General features: G+C 39.0%; 1 long non-coding RNA gene across 1 annotated transcript; it reads left to right on the top strand.

Moving 5' to 3' along the window:
- The first annotated feature begins 10,336 nt into the window (after positions 1-10,336).
- LOC123959421 lies at positions 10,337-10,876 on the top strand. Its single transcript, XR_006822293.1, has 2 exons — positions 10,337-10,641; positions 10,770-10,876. It is a non-coding gene; the product is annotated as an uncharacterized LOC123959421 (long non-coding RNA).
- The last annotated feature ends 1,507 nt before the right edge of the window (positions 10,877-12,383 follow it).

Genomic DNA, 12,383 nt, shown 5'->3' with positions numbered 1-12,383 from the left:
AGTTTAAAATGTCAAATGACACTATAGAAGTTGAATTGAAGATTCCCAATCAAGTATTTGAGTGTTTACATTTATCTCTACTTTGCATAAAGTTCACCAAAACAGGACATTTATATTTCCAATTATAGAGAAGACACAACAGGAGGGGCTATCACACATATGTGCAATTTGGACAAACTTGGACATTTCCATTGCAGAATGGAAGTGAGATATTTTGTTAATGTACCTGTGTCTTTATTTATGGGAGTCTGGTAATGAAATGTGTTTTAGGCTCCTGAAAAGAATTTGTTTTGTTCTCATTCTGCACTCTGACAAGGTTTGAAGAGGGCCAATTTTATTTAATTTGTCACGTGTGTGCACTTCACAATGTATATGTGTGTGGATGTGTATTTATGCATGGAAAGTGACTTTGTAGTATGTCCATTTTTGGGGGGTTTCCTTTTCTTTCAAACTTATTTGTCTGTGTCTCAGAAACTGTTACTGATGCTTCAATTTCTTTGCACAATCAACCAAAGCTGAAAAGCAGAGCTGGGTTTTAGCTGTAAGTCAAACATTTTTAAAGGAGTACAGAACCATCAGCAGCAAGGTTCCAGAGTAAGGACACCCCCAGTGTGCTGGTGGCACCAAAACATTACTCAGTGTACAAAGCAATAAGTCCATAGTAACAGTTCTGGTCAAATGTCATGAACAGTCATTATGTAACCGTTTTTATGCATTTGGGTAAAAGTTGTGTTTTTTTGTGATAACAAATGTAGAAAAAAACACAATTGTAAAGAAAAAAACATAAATATGTGTATGAAAATATAGTAATAGAGTCCAACACAAACATCTTTGACAACAAGCAAGTGCAAGGAGTTTGTGACGGGGCTGCTCACCAGATGAGAATGATAAAACGAGCTCCGTCCTAGAGGCGGGTGCTCTTCATGTTTCTGTTTTTGTTTTGGTGTGTTCCACATGGGACTGTGTGCTGTCCCACCCCCTTCTTTTTAGTTTGATTAATGTTCTTCATTCGGTGGCTGGACCCTTGTTGCCCTACTTAACCACATGTACCTCCTCCTTTCCCTGTATGAGCCTGATTTCACTGTCACAATATTCATTGACGTTAAGGATAAAACCTAAACAGGCGATTCTACATTTTCAAAAATGACAAATGTGCAACCTGAAGTAGTAAAACGTTTCCTGTTTTTGTGCCTCTGAAGTTACAGTGTGATTCTATGGCTTCTGTTGCTGTGTAAATTGAGAGGTTTGTTGATGTCTAAATGAAATAATCTATATCCTGTTTTGATAAAAAAAAAGCAAACAAAGCTGTGTGTCCTGAGTGTTTGTACTAATAATAACAAATGAAAACAAGTAATGAAACAAGACAAACAGTGTTGAAGAATATCATACAGAAACTTCTACTTACCATCACTACATTTTCCATGTTATATGCATATGTTTGCTAATAACACAAGTTTGTGTTAAACCTGCAATAACTCTTTTAACTCTTGTGCAGTGACACTGGTTCAAACCCCAGTTGCCTTGGTCTTTCTGTGTGGAATTTGCATGTTCTCCCCATGTCTGCGTGGGTTCTCTCCGGGTGCTCCGGCTTCCTCCCACCGTCCAAAGACTAGGTTGATTGGTGATCCTAAATTGTCCTTAGGTGTGAGTGTGACTGGTTGTTTGTCTATGTGTGGCTCCAGCCCCCCACAACCCTGTACACAGGATAAGCGGTTGATGATGGATGGATGGATGGATGGATGGAGTCATGTTTCTGGTCATCTGATGCCTGTAGGTCCAACATACACTCTCATTTAATCTCTTCTGAGGGAAATATTTGATTCTGAAAATGCTTGGAACGTTGGACTTGATTATGTTTTGCATCTTTAAGGCTCCAAAGAAAAAGACCACTCCACTAATTAAAAAAACAGCTAACACTCACCATTAAGAATAGTAGAGTGTATTTGCAATGGAGATAATAACTCTCTGAGTGATCTAATGACATTCTGCTATTTTATTTTAATTAAATTTAATTAAATGTTTGAATTAATTTAATTCAAACACATTGCACACTAAAGAAAGAATAGCCAAAATGTCATTGCATTTTGTTCCCCTGTGGTAAATTTTGACAATGGAAACAGAATAAAATAGAAACTTCATAAATGATATTTGTTATGTAATGTGATTGGTTGTACGTGTCGGGTAAATTCACAACATACAATATACGTTTTTCTGCAGAATATTTTTCACTGTTAACTAATCAAGACATTAATATAAACATAAATATTAGGTATACTTATTTTGAAAGCAATAAATAAAAATAAAATCAATAAAATTTAATTTACTTAAAAAAAACAACATAGGATCAGTGGGTAATACAGTCAGGGTTTTAGCAGAGTGAGTTTAAGCTGTTCCACCAAGGCCACAGAAAGTGCACAGTTAATGGACGCCGTCCTTCCCCGTTGGTGAAATCAATAGGGTCAGTCCCCAGTGTTCAGCTGGACCTATTGACTGTTCTAACCTCTTAATGGAGATGGGAGGGAGGAGGAGCACTTACATAGCCATTTGGAGGTGTTATTGCGGATCTTACAGATGATGATCAGAGGAGATACAGTACAACAAAACAAAACAGTACACCTGAGCCGGTTCCTTTCAGTCTGTCTCATTAAGGTTACGGTCTTCTTTTAAAGAGAGACATGGCCTTTGTTAGGTCTTTAATGCCTGATTAGGGTTAGCTGGTCACTAAAACAAAAACATCTACTATGTCATGACACATAGAAAAAAAAATGACTTTAACCTAAAAATGATATCTAACCCCAATGTGCTCCTTCGTCAGGAAAACGTGCCATGTTTTAGATTTGGCAGCTATGTGTTGTTGATATCGGGGCTGACACAAAACAATAGACCTTTATTCTAGAAAATATCTTTGGGTCAGTGTTGCTTCAAGTAGGCCAGAATCCTATTTAACTTTATATAGCTACTGTTGTCCTGGTTTTGAGCAATGATGAAATAGTAAAGCCCTCCTCCACTCAAAAATGTCTTCTGCTTATTGTTACTTCACTTTGATGTTCACTTGGCAGTAGGAGGAAAAGTTTCCCTGTGCTCACCTAAAACTGAGTTTGCTTTGAAATTCTATGTACTGGAGAGTATCTGCATGTCTGCTCATCTCTCTTTCCGGCGTAGTTTAACCTATATCATTTTGCATGGATTCTTGCATGGTGTAGAGCAGAATTAGTGAAGTAACATTCAGACCACATTCTCTCTCCTAACAACAGTGACGTCAAACAACTCTGCAGGAGCTCTGAAAAGCCCAAGGTGACACAGAGATCAGTGTTTGATGGATGCACAACGTCTGGATCAGGTGGCATTAACAACACGCTCCCTTTCCCTCTACCTTTGTCCATGTATTTATGTGTGTGTGTTATTGTGACCTGGCTCAGCTCATTGCTTTTGTTAATTTGACAGGCTCAATAAACATGTCACCAGCCACCGCTAAATGGTATTTTCTCACAGTCAACCAGCCAGAACCGTCACCCTCTCCTGGTGCAAGTGAGGGAGGTGACCCATAACCCTTTGTGACCATCAATCTGCCTATTGCACACAACTTGCCACTGCCTCTCCAAACCAAAAAAGGTTTAAAAAAAAAAAGCAAGAAAGAAAAGCAAGTTAACATCAGCCTTGGTGTCTGTGTGTTGATGCAATACTTTGTGAAGAAACACATCATCCAGCATCTCTTTAAATGTTCTCTTGAGTTTTAATGTTGGCATTTGCATCACATATATAAATATAGCATGTGGGCGTGTGCGTTTGACAGCATGGATGCTAAATTGAGAGAATGCGTGCACATATGTTCAGCATCTCAAATGGCTGTTCAAATGTGGGTGGGGGGCAGGTGCTGTTACACCCTCAAGGGAGTTGAGGTCGGGGTTGTGAGAGGAGTGGATGTGGATGCCAAAATCACTCTTTAATGACTTAGGGGGCTGTGCTCATGTTGTGCTCGGGCCCCTGAGAGCCTATGTCGCTCATAAATAAGCTCCTGATTTGCACAATGAGCCTCCAGCACCTCTGTGCAAGTCAGAGGATGATGAAAAAGTAAGTGTCTTTAGATAAGATATCAACTTGAGATCAAGCAGGACACGTGAAGATCGCTTTAGGTATGACTGATAAGTATTATTATCACAAACAAAGCATTGACTGCTGCATTGCCCAGTCTTTTTTTCCCCAAACCTCATGAATTATTCAAATATTTCTGAATCCCTCATTGGTAATTTTACGAGCTGCATCATTAAAAGTAACTGCAAACACAGAAACATCTTTGTTTTGGGGTTGAAAAAAAGTTTTAACTTTCTGCAGCCTCTCCTGCTTTCTGCAGTCACATAGAGCCACACGTGAGCTGTCCATGGTGCTCAATGAAGGATCACTGCGTAACAATACCACCGGCGTCTTCACTGAGCTGTACATAGATATGCAGGATGCAGATATAATACAGCATGGCATCGTAGTATTCCACACCTTAAATGATACTGTTCTATACGTTGCACTTCTACCTGAATGCTGCTGGGTAACAAAGTCCCCCCCAACACATACACAGCAGGCTCTGGATCAGTGCTCATTGTTTTTTGCGAAACAGCAGCAGGATCCTCCTCCTGCACAAGTCAGGAAGTATGATTGGTTGCACATGCCAGCCTTCAGCACTATCACCACAGCTGGTATATATTTAGCTGCCCCCCCCCCCCCCCCCCCCCCCCCCCCCCCAATCTCCTTCTTCTCTCCTAATACGCAGCCTCCTACCACCTTGTCAGGAAGTGCGTCATAGGCTTGTCAAGGGGGAGCGAGGCACTCTCCTTCATCGGGCCTCCTTCAAGATCACACACACACACAGACAGAGAGAGACAGAGAGACATGCAAAGACGCTCAAAACAGGACAGTGTGACGCAAGATTATGTGAGACATCTGCAGATATAAATGTGTACAGTCCATGTGCAAACTGACATAATAATCTTTCTTTCTCTTTTTCCACCTTCAGTGCTGGACCAGTCTCTAAATGAAGCAATTCCAAGAAAAAGTCAGAAAAAAAATATATAATAGTTTTCCTTTCAAGAGGATGAATCACAAGCACGTGCGCACATTGTGACTTTGCTCTGTGAAAGGTGCTATATTAAATACGCTTTACTTAATACTTTTACTAATTGGTCCTAAAATACTTCAAGGATTCTGCTGGTTTGATCATAGATTCCTCCATTATTAGTAAAGTAAAACATACATTTGATATCTTGGAGGGATGCAAGGAAGAAGGTTTCAAATTGAAGTTTGAAACTAATTTATTGTTTGTTGGCTTTATTTGAGTTTTTATACAAACAAAAGTGACTTTTGCTTTATTTTCTCTTCTGCAGTTTTCCTATTGTGTTTTGATTGTTAGATATTTGGAAAAGAGACAAAAATCAAAGTGCACAGTGCAAGTTGATGCTGAATAGACGATAAGAACATTAGGAACATGGGGCGTAAGGGGAGAGAGTCTCTTCTCTGAATTAATGCAGCTAAGGCACCTGGATTGTGTATATGTGTGCGTGTCTTTGGATGGACATGCGCACGTGTGTGCCAGTAATTCCATATTTAGCCTTGCCTCTTAATGCCCTAACACCAGATGGGAGCTAGCGGTAGATGTGTGTGGTTAGAAGGGGGGTATTTCCCAAAACCCAAGCATCAGGCCTCCTTTTGTCCTCTTGCCTGTCACCGATGGCTTCACAGTGGGGTGACACACACACTCTAAATCTCATTAAAAAGTGAGAGATGTGTGGGGGGAGTGGGGGGGCTTCATGTCTAATGGGATTGGAGGAAACATATAACAGAAAGAGGCAGTGCTACAGGAGCATATAAAATACAACAGCAATCGTCATGACTTTGTTCGCCTTTTGTAATTGTGACATTGTTGACCAACTTGGAATTTATACTAATAAAAAAAGGAAAACCAAACACTCCTACATAAACTCATTCTATAGAGGTACACCACACACACTCACAGACAAACACTTCCTTTGATGCTTTATTGATTTCATGCTGTCAACAATACTTGTCCACCTAATTTCATTAGTTACAGTGATGTGACACATCTGATAGAGAGGTCTCAAAGCAGAGGGATTACACAAGGACAAGGACGACACTATCATCGCCTGCCCTTTTGTTCTGCGTTTAGAGAGACGGCTCAGTACAATCTCATCACTGTTGGGGCTGACCACCATGAATCAATTTCCTACAACTCGTGTTACATAATCACAACCCCCACAAAAACACTTGTTAAATAATCTTCATCTTAAAAAACACAGGCCTTTCATCATCTCGTATTAAACCATTTGTTGTAATTGCCAGTAAGAATGACACAACAGCAAGCCCATTTTTACACCCTGCAATTTACCCATTAGGGTTAGAAACTGCTTTGCAATTGCAGGCAATTACTCTCCATTCACAGCAGCAACCACACACTACAGCTCCTCAATTGAAAACAACTGCAGAATCCAAGTGGCCGTTCTCTTCACTCTTTGTTGTTGACTTCCTGCAGCCATTTTTAATGAGAACTTAACAGCACTTATTTGCATTCATCTAATAGATTTTTCTTTTTTTGCATCGTTGCAGTGATAAAATATTGATGCACGGCGCCTTTAAGAGCTGAGCCTGCGACAGGCGACACCTTGGGACGAGTGTGTGGAAGAAAAGGGACAGACAATAAGCAAATAGGGTAACACACAGGAGAAGCTGCCTCTGACATTTGCTTTGGAAAGATGAAAGGGAAAGGGAAAAAATGTGCAGCTTTATTTTTACATGAAAACAGAGAGCTAAAGCTACAACTCCCATTAGTTTTAAATCGCGGTGAAATTACACTAGTTTGGATTGTATTTTTATTGAGTGATTGATTTGCCAGAAAATAGTAAATCAGATTAACGTGTAAATGCTCCTCAGCCAGAGAAAAACATGATTGAAATCAGAAATATTTAACTGTGTTCTGCACTCTCTATTTGTCTAATTTTCTCCACATAAACAGAAATATTCTACTGTAAATATTTTAAAGAAATGTTAAAAAAAAAAAACTCCTATAGGACCCCACTTTACAACATCATTTGTTACTGACTATTAGAGATTAAACCAAATGCTGACAGTTCTGTTTAAATTTTAAAACACCTTCAAGATTGACACTATATCAATCATACGACTAGATAACGTCAGACTCAAGCAGGTGAAGTGAAGGCTGCAGAAAAGAGTCAGATGAAAAGGATAAGCTAATGTCATGATCTTTCTTTCATCATATCAGCTTCCTTTGTTATGCTCTTTTCCTTTCGCTCTCTCTCCCTCCCTGGTGCTCTTCCTCACTCTGTCACTGCTGCATGGTGACTCAGACACTGCAGAGATGCTACATCTGAATGATAGGCTATATCAGATGAGTCACACACACCGATCGGACACTGTCCATCTCTGAAAAGTTTTTTTCTACACAAAGTAGTACAAAAACACTGCACAGACACACACTGGCTGGACATAATCTCTGAAAGACTCTAGCAGAATTGGCAATACAGACAGTGAGCTTCCGTGATTGACGTATCAAACGCGGCTTATGTTCAGACTCTGCTCTGTACCTACGCTCCTGACTACACAAACAAGCTGATTTTAGTGGTGTTCCCTTCACACTGCCCTGACCGCTGCTGCACAATAAACGTGTACACACACAGCAAATCTGTCAATCAACTGCTCCACAGAGGGGCAAGGTTTTTCTTCATTCCCTCGCTCTCTCTGTCCATCTGTCAGTCTTTCTCCCTTCTGCTCAGTTCCTCAGCTTGGTATTTAAGTTTTAAACCACACACACACACACACACTCATAAAGTTTTTGTTTCAGGGGCTTCAACAAGTCAGATTTCAGAGGGAAATATTCTACTTTTTTTCCTCCACTGCATTCATTTGACAGTTGTAGTTACTTTTCAGATTAAGACTTTACAAACAAAACATATGAGTTCATAAAATGATGCATTTTTATTGATTTAACTACCCATCAGTTTATAATGCAGCATTATTAAAGCCTAAGTCACCCGTTTAACTTTTACAGCAGTATATAAACATGGAATATATTGATTTTAACACACTATACAGTAGTTGTAAGCAGATATAAGTCTTCAATAATGTATTTGTCAACAACTATAACTCCTCTTGTTGGGTGCCCATGAATGGGGACTGGTGAAGTTGACAGTATAAAAAATGTCTTCATAGAGAATTCATATTTGTTGACAGATACTGTACATTAACAAAAACGGTATATATATATATATATATATATATATATATATATATACATATGTTCATATCTAATACATGTTAATATGTTATAAACCATTTATTAAATTTATATAGAGCTCATAAATTCTACATTAGGAGACTTAAACTAAGGTATTACCCAGTAACAAAGTACTGCTTATATGTAATTGCAACAATACTAATTATCCAATAACATAACACTGACAGGAGGTATTCTGCATGATAAGTAATTTCACTTTTGATACTTTAAATGATAATCTCTGTATTTTTAAACCTGGGCTCTATTTTCACATATTTTGGTGTTAAAATAACAAGTAGCTACAAAAAGTACAAAAAAAATGTCACTCTGAAAAGAGGTAAGTTGTTGCAGGAAGGCAAGTCAGAGTTGGGGATTGTTGTGTTGGAGTAGCTTTAGGAAATAAAGTCTTGCTAGCAGATCCCTCCACATAGACAACAAACTCCTCTCCCTCGTTTCTACCGGCATCTTGCAACAACTCACCTCTCACAAGATGTCAGAGCGAAAATGATCCTTCAGCGAGACTCGTTAAAAACTAAGGGGGTCACCGGGAGTCACTCATAGGGATCTTTTCCATTACGTTGTCAGACACCTTGTTTAACGGTCTGTGCCTGTCAGTGGTTACAAAAAGCATTTTTGTGGATGTAATTTTGATAGACACAATTGCCCAGAAGGAATACGTTGCAGCCACGGCAGCCAGTTTGTGGCTGCCTAAAGCCATCTAATGCACAGATTCCAAAACTTTTTGTACCTACTAGTCATTTCCACACCAAAATATTTGAAATGGGGTTTAAAAATACTGAAATGATCCTTTAAGTACATTTGGTTATCTACTTGAGTCAGATTTTCAATGCAGGACATTTATTTGCGGTATTTGGGATCGCTTCTTATGCTCCACTGATTTGAAACATCATGGTCTGTTTACAGGTCTACTGAAATTTGTGGCTCCAGAGGGAGCTGCACAAAATCTGATGAATTTCCTCAAGTGATGTCACTTCAGTGTCGCTTGGCACTGAAGACACCAAGGATGAAAAAAAAAACTGTTGTTGGTGATTAAGAAAGGAGTGAGCTTACCAGACTTCTGTAGCCAGTTACTCATCTCTACTTGAGGCTAGTGGCTCAAGGCTACCTTAGCCGCTACTAGTATAACACAACTGAACCTCCAACCGAACTGTCAGGGACTGACCTGCATTGTGGGTAATATAGGCTCCAGGTTTTGACAAGGAAGAAGAATGGATAGAATGAAAAAAAGAAACAACATCTCTGGTTCTGCTGCATCAATTTGTTCTAACTTTACAATGTCTAACAGTAGTGCAATGCTAGATCAGCAGAGTAAATGATCTCAATACTTTTTTCAAGTAAACCCAAAAATCCTTTCTGTTTCATAAATACAGGCACAGACTAAAGATGAAACAGAAAAAATATATCTTAAAGCATTAAGTTGAATGGTGAACAAATCTCTTGATGACATTCATATGAAAACCTTATACTTTGACCGGCTTTGAATCATCTTATCCGGAAAATTCTAATCCTAATCCAAAAAATTATTCCTGCATTTTGTTTATCCTTCCTCAGTGGTGAACAGTGTTTGTGTAATAGTGATGTTTGTGAAGTGTGTGCAGTTTTATGCATGTTTTATTGATTCATGTGTGTCTACATGTATTATCTGTGTATGTCCTTGCCTGTTTTTCTTCTTTTTTCCCCCCTTGTGTCTTTTGTCCATGTTTCTAAAACTGAGATGAGTTGCTATGGAGACTGGGATACTTGTGTAAAAAGGAAGTGGCAAAAGAGAGAAATGTGGTTGTCAGGAGACACTACAGGACCATGAGGTTGAGGCTGAAAGAGTGAGTACGTGTTTGTGTGTGTGTGTGTGTGTGTGTGTGTGTATGTACATTGATTGATTATTTATTTCTTCTTTTAAAAAAACAAGAAAACAGAAACATCTGAACTTATGATGTCACATTCACCCATCCACCCCACCCGCACATTATTTCAAATGAAAACAGTAACCCAAGATTCTGCTCATATATGGTGATAAACCTTTGTTCATCATCGCACAGGGAGTGAAGGTGTGATCCTTCATGTGTTGACAGGGGTTAAGCGACTGGCCAGTGATAATACAGCTGTTTCAGGCACTCCATCACTTGATAATTACATTACACTGGTACTCCATTGCTTCCACTTGCTCCTAGTAATCTTGTTAAAATGCCAGTGATTGGAATCACAGTGACAGAGAGACGAATGACAGCGAGGCAGCCGCCAGTGGAGCCAAGCCCTCTGCACATCTGACTGAATGTTTTAGAGTGCATTAAGCTTTTGTCAGGTAACCATGGAGCTGCATAGGCATACAGGTAATGAAATGCACTTTAAATGCAGGCCATCAAAGATTTGTCCATTTGCTGTTTGCAGTTTTAGGATGAAGGACCTGCACAATGTTGGATTGATTTTCTGTCTTTCTTTCTTTTTAACTTAAAAGCAGACATAGAGTGGAATCACTGCACAATAGCTGCACCCCTCTCCATTAAATTAAAGATGGCTCCTCTTTTTTCCTTTTCAGACTAGCATTAAAGGTTTGTGATCAAGTTACTATGCTGCCCTCTAGTGGTCATTTGGTAGAGCTCCATATAAACCATTTTGCTTTTATATGTTTTATATAGTTCAGAGAAGTGCAAAAGTATGGAGAACATGAAATACATTTGTATTTTAGGTGTCTTTATTTCCACATTCCTGTTGTAGACTCGAAGGTAAAGTACAGTCATTTCCTGGCCTTGATTCCAGACTGGCTCCACATTTAGACGCTCAGGATGACAGGTAGTTTAATTAAAGTAAAGGTCTGCCCTGCAGCTACTGACCCCCTGGCCTGCCAGCCTGAGCCGAGGTAACCAGTATTCATTTGTCATGTGCACTGGCTGGCTGACTGGCTGACATATTATTTACTTGGCATTTATATGAACGGCTCACACCCTCACACCCACCAACAGGCTGTGACAGTGAAACAGGTTTAATGCTTTGTAGGAATAATGAGTGGTAATTAAGATGATGCAATTACATGGTTTAAATCACAATAACATGATGATGACACGCAGAGAGGAGTATTTCCTCATAATATATATTTTGCTGATGGTAGCACATTTTATGAGATACATTGAATTTCAAGGAACTCCCTTTGCTGCTTTGCATGGTCAAAAGTACAGTATTAAAGTAAAGTATTGAGGGACTGTTGTTGTTGGTATTTACATATGAATAACAACAACCATTTATTTCAATGTTTGTATAAAAAGATGCACGTGATTTAAAAACCAATGCGGTTCCAGGAGATTTTTAGAAATCTTAAGTGCCATGTAAAAAAAAAAAGCTAGTTTCCAGACGTCTAAATAGCCACCTGCATTTCTGATTTGTTCAGAGATTCAAATAGAAGTGATGTTTAAAGCTATGTTAGGCAACTTTGGAAAGACAGCTAGATTTCCAACCAAAAAATCCCATCCCTTCACTTCAGCCCTCCCTCCAAAGCCATTCCCCCAAAACACATTTTCATGCACAGTGAGTGCATGGGCAGAGCAGCCACAGATATACAGGCACAGATACCGGAAAAGTTGCTTCTTCTTCTTGTGTCAGAACATTTGATTTATTGATTGCTGTCAAGATGTGAAAATAATTTCAACAAATAACGTCTCTAAAATAAATGGCCTACCACATCTTTAAATAAATAGCGAATGAGTAAAGTGTAACGAAACGGCAATCCTGTCTGATTTTCAGTTGTAAAAATGTCTATTGTTTATTGTTGCGCTTCCATGAAGTTCGGGGGCTCCAAAGAGACAAATTACAAAAAAAAAAAGAAATGGGTGAAAGTTGATGCAGCAAAAGCCTAGATATCTTGAATTTTAGAACATAGCAATATTAGCAATAGCATATTTTCATGACACCCTCTTTGCCAAGTAAATGCCCACATCTCTTAAACTTTGTAACATAGGCATTCTGTTATACATTTTTTGTCTCCAAGCCTATGCTTAAATAACCCTGGTGACAATTCCTCCACAGCCACACAAGACCTTATATAACTGTTTTTACCGGCTGTGAGTAACCTGATATTAAT

This window comes from Micropterus dolomieu, linkage group LG20 (assembly GCF_021292245.1).
Source record: "Micropterus dolomieu isolate WLL.071019.BEF.003 ecotype Adirondacks linkage group LG20, ASM2129224v1, whole genome shotgun sequence".
NCBI classification, from domain to species: Eukaryota; Metazoa; Chordata; class Actinopteri; order Centrarchiformes; family Centrarchidae; genus Micropterus; species Micropterus dolomieu.
The sequence above is the reverse complement of the archived record's forward strand: the minus strand, read 5'-3'. Positions and strand labels throughout refer to the sequence as shown.